Source organism: Patagioenas fasciata, chromosome 1 (genome assembly GCF_037038585.1).
Source record: "Patagioenas fasciata isolate bPatFas1 chromosome 1, bPatFas1.hap1, whole genome shotgun sequence".
In the NCBI taxonomy this organism is placed as follows: domain Eukaryota; kingdom Metazoa; phylum Chordata; class Aves; order Columbiformes; family Columbidae; genus Patagioenas; species Patagioenas fasciata.
The window spans coordinates 94,452,325-94,467,182 of NC_092520.1; positions in this window are offsets into that span (position 1 = coordinate 94,452,325).

The following is a 14,858-nucleotide window of genomic DNA, read 5'->3' on the forward strand; positions in this document are numbered from 1 at the left end:
GGAGAGTAGTGCAAAATATGCCAGTTCAGGATTTGTTTGAATATCTGTTCTACAAAAGATCACGCAAGGCATAGACTTGACTGTAGAGACTGTCCAGAAGCTTTCCAAGTGCTACAGCAAACGTATGAGGAAAGGAATACAGTCTTGGCTTAACTTGAACTTCCTGATATCTAAATACCGTCTGTGGCTCCTTGATTTGTATGACAATCATTTTCATCTTATTCTGTACAGAACAACCAGAAAGAAATCCTCAACTGATGTTCAGTGTCACTGCACAACAGTGGAAACTTGCAGATTTATAATGTGATATGTCTTAGGATGCCCATGAGGAATGATGAGGTGGTGTCTCACCTAACTTCAGTGGAGCTGGAGAAGTTGTGTGGGTTTTGTTCTTTTTTTATTTTTTTTCTTTTTTTTTAACCTGATTAAGTCACCAGTATATGTTTTATCATGTAGTTTAACTGTAGTCCTGTGCATATATATAAAGACTGTGGTTACACAGTGCATATCCCTATCACTTCAAGCAGCTAGAGTACTGCAAACTCTGAAATAGAAGTGTGTTATTTTATCCTTGCCTAGGGAACACTAGAGCTGGTTGTGGCGAATATGCTATCCAAAAGAAAAGTAAGTATGCACAAAAGAAGCAGGAAACAGTCTCCAAGCTTGGAGCCTACAGCTCTTTTTTGTGTGAGAGGATTTTTTTATTTTTCAGGTGGTTATTTCCTCACATGAATGAAGAGACCACACAGGTGTCTCAGTGAGACAAACAGTACCAGAAAGTCCATGAGAGATTTTGTCCAAACCTCAGAAATCATGTATATGCTTAGTGTCCTCAGGCAGAAGTGGTCTGAGATGAGATGAGATATATCAGCTGGGCTGAACATTTCCCAGAAGTTGTGCCAAGCAGAGCCGGAGTTGCTGCATTCAGAGACAGGAAAGAAGTGTGCTGGCTAAACGACTGAGCTGATGGCAGATGTGTCAGGCAGTGGATGGTCTTGGGTTCTGTTAGGAACCCACCACTGAGCAAGACTTTGTTGAGGTCTTGTTCTGAACTTGTCTCTGCAGAACAAGTTGAGCAGAGTTCCTATCACCTCGTGTGCACATAGATGTACACACACACATGTGCAGTATTTACAGTCTCTTTTGCTTTACTTTAGTGATCATTGCTTTGATGGGGAGAATTAGGAAGAGAGCAAAGCAGTACAGAAGTTTGTGCTAATACATTAGTTCATTTTAGAGAGCTTTGATTTTTTGAACCATGGTATCTCTGATTGAAAAAGAATAATTTAGGACACAAGGGAAATCTGGGCCGGGTATTAACTATTACTAGAAGACAAATGCACAAGGATAAATGAAGGAAGCTACACAGAGGGGGATCAATTTGTGTGAGGAGCATTCTTTTTGCACATGATATTTTTGTCTCTATTATGTAATCTTAACCTTCCTCCTTATATTCTGCCTTCTGGGGACAAAAGTGGAGAAGGTGATAGAAAACAAGATCAATATAGAATAGTCTGTGATAAGTGAGTTTAGTGAGGACTTGAATATAACAACCAATATGCAAGCCACAGTATGCACTGACCTTAAATCTACAGATGCAAAATCCTATGTGTATAGGGCTAGCTGATGCGAGGGGGCAGGATGAGGCCAGTGAGGGACTTCTCTGGTGCTGACTCACTTGTTGTGGTTGTGGAGAGGTTGTGCTGCGCTGGGGAGACGGGCCTGCCAGGGACGGAGCAGCTGATGCCCCAGCACACTGGGTCCCCATGCACGCCAGGGGTCTGCAGCCCCTGGCTCCATGCACATTGCCTCTGGATACACACTGTAACATCACCCCCTCACCCACCCTGTGCTAAGGGTCACCTCCAGGGATGTTGGCTGTGGGGAAGTGGGGCACAGAGAGGTGGAGGGCAAGACCTGGTTACAAATAACCGTGATTCAGTCATTTAGTACTGCAAGGCAGGACTTCTCTTCTACTCCCTCTGCCCTCAAACACTGAGCAAAACTGATAAGCATCCCACTTGCTGCATTTGTGTTAGTTGCAAAATGCAGCTCCTTCAACAGCCAGAGAGAAGGTTAGCATGCTGCCTGGCTCCTTTTTCTCTCCTGGCATTTTACTTTGTGCTGTTTTTTCAGGTGGCCTTGGTCTCTCCAAGACAGTCCTGTCACTGTCCAGTGTTTCATCTGTAATGAACTGCAATGTCTCTGTCCTTGCATTGGAAATGATAGTTTGAGGGAAGCAGAACTTATACCTGAAAGTGTCTTTCTTTTTTTTTTTTTTTTTTTTTTTTTTCTGATTATATCTGCAGTCTAGTCAATATTATAAAAATAACAATAGTGATGGTGGTGGTAATGACAATAACAAGCCTCCCTGCAATGTACACCTTGCTTTGAATAGGACAGTGATTTTTAAGGTATTTTGTTGCTAGTCTCTGCTTTTCTTGAAAGCTGTGGGATGCAGTGTTGATGTGAAAATGTCATTGCATGTTATTAAGGGAAAAGTGAGTTATGGCAGTGACAATTAAGAGAGCCTGAAAATGTGTCTATTAAACTCTATTTTACACTTCACATTTGGGTGAACAGCTCTCAAGGGTTCCATCTGAGCAAAGTAATTAAATTTGTGTCTGAGTTGAAGGTTGTGCTTCAAGTTATAAACTTAAAAGAAGGTGTGTGCTTAACAGATGTGGTCATTTGCCATTCAGAAGAAACTTGATTTGAATTATTTGAACTTGAAGTTTCATCCTTTGCATTTTCTTAGTTTGTTTTTATTATCCTGCTCTGTTAAAATCCTTACGCCATCCCTCAGTACCACAGTACTCGGATGCTTTCCTTAGTTCATTCTGACTCTCTTCTTTGTATAGTACTTTGTTAACAAATTGTTAAACAAATGATTTTTAAAGGTCTATATTGCTGTCAGTTCACGGTTATGAATGACAGGTGGAAGAAATTTGCTACGTCTTCAGCCTTATGAAGGAAATGCCATTGAGCTGGAGGAGCAGAATTTCTTATCAAAAGCTTCACCTGCACTTCACAGGCTGAATGCAGATGACTGATCATCCCTTTTTAAAGGGGACCAAGATTTTTAATGTGACCAACATTGCACTGGGATGCCAGTGGAGAAAGGCCAGGGCAGGTTTGATATGCCTGAAGTAGCCTGTCAGGAGAGGATCTGCAGCATGCTGGGGATGCACAAAAACCTCTTGCTCAAGTGCTGGGGCAGTGGTAAAGATGGACAGACACAAAGCCTTTGTCCCCAGGTTATGCCATTATTTAGACAAGTGAGGAAATGCCTGCTCACTTATGGACTCTGCTCAACGAGGATCCTGGAAATAGTTTGTTGTGGAAAGACATCCCCATCCATTCTTTTTTTCCTGCAAACAGTAGGGAGCTCTTACAAGGTTGCATGATCCAGAGGGGTGTGTTCCTACAGTAGACCTGGTTTTCTCACCATGTTCTCTGTGCAGTGAAAACCTTTTACGCCCTGTTCTCAGGGCACTGGGGGCTCTTCCCCCCTGGCTCCCATATGGTGTTTTTATCTTTGAAGGAAAGTACTTCTCACTAGTACTTCATTGTGGTAGTGAACATGCACATCACCAGGCAATAATATCTTCTATCATTTTATAATGCACTGGGAAAATAAGCTTTAGAGGAAGTTCAGTGTGTTCATTCTTAATGTATTGTACTAGGTCCAAAAATAGTCTGCCAACAGGAGTAATTCTATCACTTCATTTTACAATCAGGGCAGCATTTTTATAGCACTTAATTAAAAAATATGTTGAATATACTGGTTGTCCAGTATTTCATTTTCAGGTTTTGCTTGCCTAGAAGCCAGTGAAGAGGCAGTTCTATCTGGTGAGCTGGATGTCTCTCGCCTTCTTGAGCATGATCAGTTTGGATAGAGGCATAAGAATTTGCAGTGTCATGTGTTTGTTTCATTAACATGTGAACAAAGATGTGATTATTTCTTCTTAGCTTAACATTGTTTTGATGTTCCTTGCAATTATTGCCTTGAAACTGGGTTGTTGTTTTGGCTTTATAATGGGATCACATTGCCCAGAGAGTTAGGGGACCATCCCTAGAAATCGCGAGTGTGTGGATCCTGTGGCTCCAAACCAGTTTTGTACAGAAGGTGCAAAGAGGCTGTGATCAGTCTGGCAGTCTTCAGAGTGCAGTGGTGATACTAGAGAGACTGTGTAACAACCTGGATAGCTATCAAGTACATTTGTTCCCTCTGCAACTCTTCCTAGGGTCCTACATAAAAAATTGACCTTGTATGAGGGACAGATTGCCGACTGAACTCTGAAGCATACTCTTCTTGTAATGTCTGCCTAGCTAAAACTTACCAGAAGATTACTTTTCATCTTCTGTGTTTCTTGGCTAAGGGCCTTTCATAGCATGGCGTTTTGACGGGTAGTATATTTGGGTAGGCATGATACAAAGGACAGGTTTTGTGAGGTTTACTTTGAATTGAAAAGACATAAGGTTTTTGGTCTTGTTTGTTCTGCTATATTAGTAAACCCATTAGGTTCTAAATCAAGCGTGAAACAATTGAGCTTTAAAGTTACAATTAAATGATCACTTTATCTGTCTTTTCTGTGGCATGATCCATGAAAGCCTCTATTTGATAAACAGTACAACTGTTAATAATATAATGAATATAAATAGGAGTGAGAAGAATGACAGGACAATGTTTTCGTGCATGCTAATGAGCATGGACTGTATGAGTAAACTTAGGAGCGGGTGAGAGTGAAATGAAACCTCCACACACATGACATCTAAACTTTAAAACCTGCAAAGATATAAATGGCACTTAGTAGCTGACTATGCCAATGGCCTGTGGATGGTCATGTGCTAGCAGAAGACATGCTGTCACAGCTGATTCATGTCTGCTTTTGCTGGCCAAGAGTCTGTAATGCACATTATAAATCAGAATCTGATGATGTGTTAGACTGATGAAGGAACTGTGCTGTCAAGTATATTTGGACAGAGTTGGATAGAAGCACATAGAAAGCCAAAAACTGTTTTTGTGCAGAGGTATAAATGTGGAGTTATCTAAAATGGGAAACTGATGGAAGAGCTCCAGGTTTACACCAGAGCAGCTAGGAGCATAACGTGTCCCAGAAACATTTTGAACAGTGGCTCGCCGTTTCTCATGGATGGAGGGAAGACAGTAACGGGGGCTGGGTGACAGTCAAAGAAATGCAAGCAGCATTGTTATGAGCTGCTTTCAGACTATATTTAGATTATTATGTGTATTGCTAGAAACATTTCCACCTGGGATAAACTCTTAACTGCATTTTCCTAGATGGCCAGAAGAGGAGGGAAAGGGTGAAGACTGAATTTAAATATTTTGGTGCCTTGGAAAAATCTAGGCTTTCATTTTGGTTCAAATCTCACAGTTTTAATAACTACTTCTTCTGGATTCTTGGGGCAGGATTGTTATGGTCAAGGCATTAGATCACAAAGACTTCTTTAAGCTCTGTAAAAAAAGTAAATGTAGCCACTGGGATCACTAGTATGAATATCAGCCTATCTCCTCAGAAAAAAAAAAAAGAAAAAAAAAAAAGGATTAGCCTCAGAAGAGAAGGATATGTCCCAGACTCAGAAATCCAGACAGGGAGTTCACATTTCACTATCTGACTGTCTAGGTAGTTACAGGGTTCTTGCCATCAAGGAATCAAAGCACCTACAGACATTTTTGCTGATTGACAGTGCTCTAAAATTAGGCTGTGCCCCAATCATTAGGAGCTATTTAAAAGTCAGACTTTCTGAGTGTTCCTTACCTGGGTGCATAGGCTAAATTTGACACAACTGTTCCTTCAGCTTTTTTTGTGTGTGTGCCTTATAACAATAATAACATTATAATGAGAAATATGAAAGTTGTTGCATCCACAGCAATTGCCAAAGAGCCAAGAACCAGCTGGTTGTCAGGGTAACGGTAAGAGCACGCTGAGCAATACCCGAGGAAAAGCTTGTGCTGACTCTTGCTTTGCTTCTTTTTAATGGGTAGTTGATGCTCAAGTTAATTTTCAGGGGCCATTTAAAATATCTTGCTGATCTAATTGTCCAAATTTTTGGAAAGAGACATTAAAGCTACAAATTTTTTGTATATTACTTCCCTCCCCTTCACTGTATGAATATGAAATTGCATTAGCTATTGTTTTCACGCTGTATATTATTCTAAACATCAAAGAAGTCTTTTGCAAGTCTTCCTCTGGAGATCATTACTTTCAGACTCTCCTGTGGGCCTAGAGCTGGTCAAACCAAGTGCTATTTCCATTGAGCTGTTAGCCTCTGGTGTCAGCTGCCACGGCATTGTAGTCAGCTGTGTGGGAGCTGCAGGGGAAAGCCAGGGCTTTTGGTCTTGCCTGTTGTGGACAGAGGGGAAGAGGTGTGAGGGACATCTCCAGGCCAGAAGCATGCTGGCTGCAGGCAGCAGCAGAAGAGGCAGCAATTCCTTGCTTCTCAGCACTATGCCTCATGCAGCCCTGGGGAGCCTGGTCTGTGTGAAGGGAGCTTAAGTTGCCTTCAGCATCATAAAGTGTCACGTGTGTCAGAGTGGTGCAGTACCATTGGCTGACCAAGAAATTTGCCTCATCGTGACTAGAAGGGGCTTAAATGAATGCTTACAACTGAAATGGCACTTATGATAGGGATAGAAACATGAAGCAGCCTTTGGCTGTTGTACAGTAATGTGGATGATAATGGAGGTGCTGTGCCTTTGAAGGTGAACTTACATTAAAGGTTGATGTCCTGTTCCAGGTAGTATTACCTGTTGACGTATGTTGCTCAATATCTGGCAGTCTCTGACTGCCAGCTTTGGAATATTGCATTGCAGTTTTGATATGCTGATAGTAGCAAGAAATTATACGATTCATGGCATCCAGCTCCCTGTGTGGGTTTTGGTCTGAGGGGCAGAAAGAGCCCCAGAGACAGTAGCCAGACAGGTTCCCAATCACAAATACAGGACACACTGCTTTTTAATCTGTACGGCTGGTGCCCAAACCCCAGAGCAGCTCTACCTAGTGCTGTTGTTATGCCTAAGTGCTCTCAGTGCCGAGGTGGTGCCTTATGAGAAGTGCTCTCCAGCTTCTCCTCTTGGAGGTCTCCTGGAGGATAGGACATTCTGACATGATGAGCCTCCTGCTTCAATTCCCTTCTCCACCTGGGCCTCAGGACTCCTGCTTTGTTTTCTGTTTCAACCTTATCTCTACCTCTCTCTATTTTGCTCTGGACTCCTCTTTAGGGAGGATTTAGTCACAGTGATCCTAATATCTGGCCCATTGTGGATTGTAACACTTGTGGGTGGGCACACAGCAAGACAGAAGATCTGTGTTTCCTTTCCTGGTCTGAAAATAATACATCTGAAACGCAAACACATGCTTAAGAGAAAGTTGTTATTAAAAGTGATATGCAAAGTATTTTTGGAAGATTTGGCTTTCTATGTCACCTTACCTTGTTTAAGAAATGTCTGGGCATGTTTTTAAAATATATTTTCTCCTCTCTTGCCCCGTTCTTCTCAATAGCAGTGTGAGTGGGAGTGTTGAATGGATTTGATCTCATTTTAGGAGGAGAGTGTTACATCTTTAAAAAGGGCTGGTTTCCTCCATAAAGGTTAATCAGTCATTGAAGTTAAAGCAGTGCTAGTGAAAAACAAATTGTAAAGACTGACTGTAATTTTCATGAGGTGTATTAACAGATCTGGTGAAAGAAATTGTAGTCACGTTGCAATTTTGATGCTAATATTTATTCTGTGACATGACTAGAAAGATGGTTGAAATGCACGGTGGTTTCATGTCATCTATACTTGTAGTTTTAAATGGAGGTGGAAGTATCCGTTGAAACAAGGGTTGAAAATAGCCTTATGGTGATGTTTGCAGCAAACCTTTTGAACAACCCCATGTCAAACAACCTTAACACTTCTCACAATTAGGCTACCTTTCTCATGTCCTCATAGCTGGATTCTTAAATTGTGTGTAAGAGTATATGATGGAAAGGACTCCTAGCTTGTGCTTCAACTGTTGAGAATAAAATATTTCAGAAATCTATGACATTATCTTATGTAGCTTATGATATGTTAGAAATTGCTCTAGTAACCTTCCAACTTAGGTTTAATTTTTATTTATTTATTTATTTATTTTTATTTATTTCTACTCATGACTCACAAGTGCTTGATGGGAGGTGGGAGTATGCAAGTACATTATTCCCCAAAGTTCATTTGTTCTAAAATAACTTACTGAGAAGAATCACTTGGCTTGACTCTGTCCTCTGCTTCCATGCATGACTTCAGCAACTTAAAGGGACAGACTTTCTGGTAAGAAGGACCATTTGCGCTAGAAAGGCCATTTTAGGGAAATGAAGTCTCATTTTTGCAAAGCCCTGATGCAGTTTTATATTGCACCAGATTAAGACTGATTTGTAGCATACAGAATTTTCCCTCCCCTCTGCTGTGCTGATGTGTGTGCTGATGGCAGCCCTACCAGACAAAAAGAAATGTCCAGTTATTTACTATCAAAGTTAACAGCTAGACTGAATAAAGCATGTGTTAGGATTTCTCTGTCCCAGTTTTTGCAAAAACCTGTCAGAAAAGGCATTGTTTTCTCAAACGACTGGTTGTCACAAAAGCAATAAGATGGCACACACAGTCTCTATGACTCAGCTGTCAAAGTATTATCTTTTATGTATACAAGAAATATTATTCGTGTAATGAAGATAATAAGCACGTATCAGAAAGGTTGTATTTCTCCCAGAGATGAAGTAAAACAGTTATTACAACATACACCATGGAAGATGGCTTCTGTAAAAATCCATGCACAGCAGAAACATTTCTTCTATGAGACCACATTTGTACGGCAGAGGAAATGCCAACTGTGCTGGTTGTATCCAGGCCCTGAAGCCAGATCCAGCTGTAGAGGAGTTGTTAAAAAAACAGGTTATAGCCCAAGGAAATTGACCTCGAGGCATATAAAAGGAGCAGGAAAAAGAGAAATGCCCATCTCTATACCATTAAATATCATGCTGTAGCTATTACTCTTCATCAATGGCATGAGTGACCTTCCCTGTCCTCATTGCAGATTGAATGTTTTTATACTAACAAGAGCACAGTGAAATCAGGAAACTGCCATGCTTACTGAGAAAAAGCACTGGGAGCCACTGCCCCTAAGAATGGGGGAAAGTGGTGCTGGGGAACATCAAAGCCTCATGCTTTTGGACACTCCTGCATAATCCCTCATCCTGGGAGAGGCATCACTTGCACTTGCACTGCAAACATAGAGAGCATGTCATTCATGTCTGTCATAACATAGACCATGGACAAACCCAAACAGTCAATAATAAAAGCATAGTAGAAAGATATGTCTCAAACCTGGGACATAGATGTCTCAACCAGCACTACTGAGAGATGTTTCTTTCCTGGCTCTGAAAGGTAAATTCAAATGTTTTTTCTCTTGAGAACAAAGCAGAGCCATGATCATCCTTGCAAGTGATAGTGATGGGTGTGATGCCACTACTTGTGGATAGGAAACACAGCCAGGAAGCAGGAGCTATTTGTGCTTTCCATATTTGCAGGGATTCAGACTTCCAGCTCCTCCCTTGGAGCCCTCCCAGGCTACAAGGTAGGTTAAGATGAAAGGAGTTCTTTCTTTGTTTGAAGCTATTCAACTTGGCAAAGGAGAACAACCAACTTGGACCTGTGTGCTTGGGAGAGCTCAGTTTTGGTGTACACAAATATTATCTCTTTGGTGTGAATACACAGCTGCAGCTTCCACTACCAGTGTCATTTCTGGTCTATTACTGTAGCATTCCAATATTGATGTGATAATGACATTTTATTCCTGGTAATTAAAATTTAAGCTATGTTGCCCCCGATTTCATGTTCTTTTTTAACACATTTTTTTTCTATTTAGGAAGCACTCCATCAGTGGGTATGCCTGTTTATAAGAGCAAATAATTTGTATGCCTGTATTTGAAAGGCTGAGGGAGCTGGGTCTCTTTAGCTTGGAGAAGAGGAGACTGAGGGGTGACCTTATTAATGTTTACAGATATATAAAGGGTGAGTGTCACGAGGATGGAGTCAGGCTCTTCTCAGTGACAACCAATGATAGGACAAGGGATAATGGGTACAAACTGGAACACAAGAGCTTCCACTTAAATTTGAGAAGAAACTTCTTCCCGGTGAGGGTAACAGAGCACTGGAACAGGCTACCCAGGGAGGTTGTGGAATCTCCTTCTCTGGAGACATTCAAAACCTGCCTGGATGCCTTCCTCTGTAACCTCATCTAAGCGTTCCTGCTCCGCCAGAGGGATTGGACTAGATGATCTTTCGAGGTCCCTTCCAATCCCTAACATTCTGTGATTCTGTGTTTTAATTTCTTTCTGATTTAATTGTGTTTGTCATCAAAAGCAGCACACATAGATACATGGGTTTGTAGCTACCCACAGTGTTTGTTCTATGCAGTAGTGCATGGCTTTGAACAAGTTAGATAAAAAGATAAGGATCCAAGTGCATCAGATTGTACCTCACTGCACAGATAGTGCCAATGGAGTGACCTGGACTTCTTCACTATGTATTCAAGTATAGGACAAAAGACTGAAATATGGAACTTGAAATCAGGGTATGATTTTAAGTTTCACGTTCTAGGCCACAAAACATGAAAAACTGCACATGAGAAGTCCACAAGGAATTGGAAGATAATTTTTCTTTTTTTCTTTCAGAAAAGGTCTGCATAGAGCTGACTTGCTATTACGAGGCTTGGGAACACGTGGGGAAAGGGGGTGAGTGTCTGAAGAAGTGTTTGTGAGCTAGCTATGACTACACTGACTGTTTCTCTAATACTAATAAATTTATCAGCCAGAAAGTCTCTGCCTGTCAGCTTCTGAGAAACTCTCATAAGCAATTAAAAAGAGCTAACTGATAGCATCTTTTCCCAATTTCTGTCCTCCTCTGGCTTGTCCCAGACAACAAGACCCCTTGTCATGCAAGGTGAGACAAGGGGCAAGCTAGTGTTAATAAAATTGATCTCCTGCAGCTGTGGGCAGTGAGTCAACTTTGAGAATGGGGAGGGGGGGTGGAGGGTCAGTGTGCTAACAAAAGAGAAAACCATCCAGCTCTAGAGTCATCTGTTGGTGAGTGTAAAGAAGGATTGAATCTTTCTTATGTTGCTTTCTATCAGTGATGGCTCTAACACAAACATCATCTACATAGGAAACAAAATACATGTATATACATGTGTGAGGGTGCAACCTGAAAAACTTTTATTCCTGGAGATGATTTCAATAACCTCACATGGAAGAGTTAAGTCATGTGAAACAGCATTTTTTACAGGTGTGGATAATTATAAGGCATAGATGTGGTGTAGATAGGAAAGAAGTAGTGTACATTAGGGAAGGCCCAGTCCAAAGGGTGCGTGGCCTTCTCTGCTGTGCAGCAAAAGAGTGGGTGTGCAGAAAGCTTATAGAAAATGTACACTGCATTTACACAGGCTAGCGACAAACAAAAAAGAAGAGTAAGTTGGTGGAAAGTAGGCTGTGAGAGGATGAAAAAACACACCAAGGGTCAGCCTAGCTATTGCATGCAGTAGTACCGTGGGGAGGAAGGGACCTCTCTTATTGATCCAAAGCTGAGAACCAGCACAGCAAGGCAAGCAAAGTGTGATTCCCAGCACGGCCAGCAGCAAAAGACTTAGAGAAAGGCAGCTTGTTTATTTGAACCTTTCTGTCTAAATGTACTGAACAGGCCTCACTGGATAATGAGAAAACAGATCCAGATACTAGGGGTTGTGAACTGATAATTTTAATGAGCGAATGTTCTCCAGCAGCTTGATTAGCTGTCTTATAAGAGTGCAGTGGGTCCGGTGTATTAGGAATACGCTTTCTGGTGATACAAATAAACATATAGTTCAAGGACTTAGAATTTGTTCGTATCAGTACATTTCGTCTCATTTCATGAAGTAGGCCTGGGATTAAAAAAATGTGTGGCAGACAGTGTTTCATTCTACTCAGAGTGTTTTCAGACTCCGAGCTCACTTACTTTGAAATAAACCAGCTGTGGTTTTATTGTAAAGCAGAATCCCACTAAGGATGACTAATTGATTCACCTTTTAATCGGGATGCATGGAAGATGATTGTTTTTCAGTTCATTGCCAGGAACTGTTTTGGCACCTTAATAAATCTACCGAGCAGCTTGGATAAGAGGTAAAGAGATGTTTTTGGTTTATCTTCTTATGACATCAGGATAGTTTATGCCTACTCCCTATAGCAAAATAATGCAATGCTGTGGGCTCATTTTAGCCATATTCTGTTCATTTTAAATGTCAGACTCATGAACTGTTAACATATTATACTAGTTCCATTCTAGTGATCCAAATCACGGAAAACTTGCTCAGCATTTTTCATTAGGGAAGTGATTACAGAAGTTAATTCACTTACAGTCTGCAGTGCTATTCCTGCCTCTTTAAAAGTTAAAATGAATGCACAGTCATAACCTCAGAAGAATCAAGTATGATCATGAGTCTCCACTCCCACTCATTTCATAAGCCTATCTCTTCAAAATATTCTTTTACTCTCTATCAAAATGCTATTTATTGTCTCGCTCTGTAGACATGGTTATTAGACATTTCATATATAATGCCTCATACATTTTCCCACTCACAGGGGTTTAAGCTGTCAGCTGAGGAGTTTGACTAGCAAGTAGAATAGATGAATCTAATGACATCAACACTATACTGGCATAATAAAAAAATTATTAAATGCCTTAAGATGTAAAGCTACATCAAATACCTTAATGTGAGCTGAACAGAAACAGTCATTATATTTTAAAGCTATTGTTTTATAAGCCAAAAGACCTCTTATTTAGCGAATTAGGCTCTACAATGATTTGCTGTACCTGGTGATTTCTTGTATTCAAAAACATTCAAGCAGCCTTTTTCTCCCAAGTCGTTTATGTGAACTATCAGACTTCAGTTTCCTAGATGTGTTCAAATGAAGAATATTAGGTACTTGGCCTGAATTTTGGGTTGTTCACTGCTTCTCAAAAGTGGGTCATTCTGGCTTGTATATTTAAATATTGATGTAAGAATTGAGCAGGTTGGAGTATTTCAGGTTTTGGAAGTGTTTTTGTCAAATGTGTGAAAAACTGGGACATTTTCGGGCATGTACTGCTTTCAGAAATCACACGTGTTCATCAGCCTACGTATCTCCAGTACAGAAAGGAATCTGGGGGATAGAAGATGAGGTAAAAGGGAGGATATCAAGAGAAAGATACATCTCTTCCTTCCAAAGTATCCCAAAGGAGGGGCTTAGGCTGTCACTTGGGAAAAGTAGTGTCTACTCTAGAGCATATACAGTAGAGGAGGAGGTTGACCTCCATTATTCTGCATCCCACAGCCACCAATTAGCTGGGCCTCCTCAAAGGACCTGCTCTCCCTTCTGTTTCCTGAAAGACTTGAAGAAACCTGGTTTTACACTGCTACAGAATGAGACTTCAACATGCACACAGTTCTTAAAGGAAGAACAAATATTTCCATGCCCAACTGTAGGTAGCAGGATATTGCTAGGCACTCAGGTTTTAAAGCTTTCCCTGAAGCAAATGAGCTAAAGCAAAGAAGTGATGCGACTTAGTTTTGCAAGTTGGTTGTCTTGCAAAGTGAGAGATATTATTTTGGGGAAGCAAGTCCTAGTCAAAACCTAACTTGGTCCCTCTGGATCACCCTGAAAAAAGCTTTTCTTCCTCCAGTAGTTCCAGGTTGGCCTGAGAAGACTAGACAGCAGGGATTGGTGCCTACAATTAGGTACAATGAAGACTCCCCAACACACCTGTTGTTATTTCCCAGTGCACTAAAGGTGGTATTTTAAGCTTTCCAGCAATATCAGATACTCTACGGAAATCTGCGAAATACATACCATCAGTTTTGAGGTAGAATTTCATTTTAGTGAAGACCTCTCTTTATAAAAGGATAGTACCATATGGCCCAGCATATCAGATCTAAGCTATGTAAACTTATATAAGCTTCTGCTGTCAATGAACACCCTTAGCTAAAGAACAAGATTTTGTTCTGAAAGAATTTACCTAGATACCTGACTGACACTAATTTTATCAGAAATTATGATGATAATGGTTACTGAGGACCCCCATCTGTCAAGAACATATCTCTTAGTAGAAAGACAATTCTCTGAGTTCAGAAAACCCCAAATGAACAAATCTAAACTCCTGGGGGTGCATTTTTCTGAATTTGGCAGCAGCCATTCCTCAGTTATTATGAATAAGTAAGGAGGAAATTATTAGTTTGTGAATTAAATATAGGCATGAATCCATTATTTATCTCCTAAGCAGAAACTGGTGTTTTGTTACACTGAATTGATAATGATCATCACTGTATTTTATTAGATCTAGTAAGTTCTATTTTCCTGATTAAAATGGGGATCCATTTTCTTACTCAATGTAGTATTTTTCATGCTAATCCTGCTTTTTTTTTGTTTTTGTCATCTCTTTGTTATGGAATATATAGCTAAAACAAAGCATGGAATGAATTCAAAGCCTGCAGGCCAAATAATCAAGAAGTACTGGGATGTTCCCTTGATCCTTTTTTCATGCTGAGAGCTCTATAAAGGAACCTGTAGGAAAGAAGAATGATTTTACCCACCATTACCCCTGCTCCAGGACCCAACAGCAAACATACTTGATACCCATCGTGAGTTCGTCCTGCTCCATTTGATCACTCCAGTTGTTTAGCATGACACTGGCACATCCAGACATGCAGAGAGGGAGGAGGTCTTATGGCTCCCCCAGCACATGAATCATACTGGAGGTCTGTAATCACTGATGTCTGTGACTGTGAGCTTGCGACAGAGGTGCTGATTGC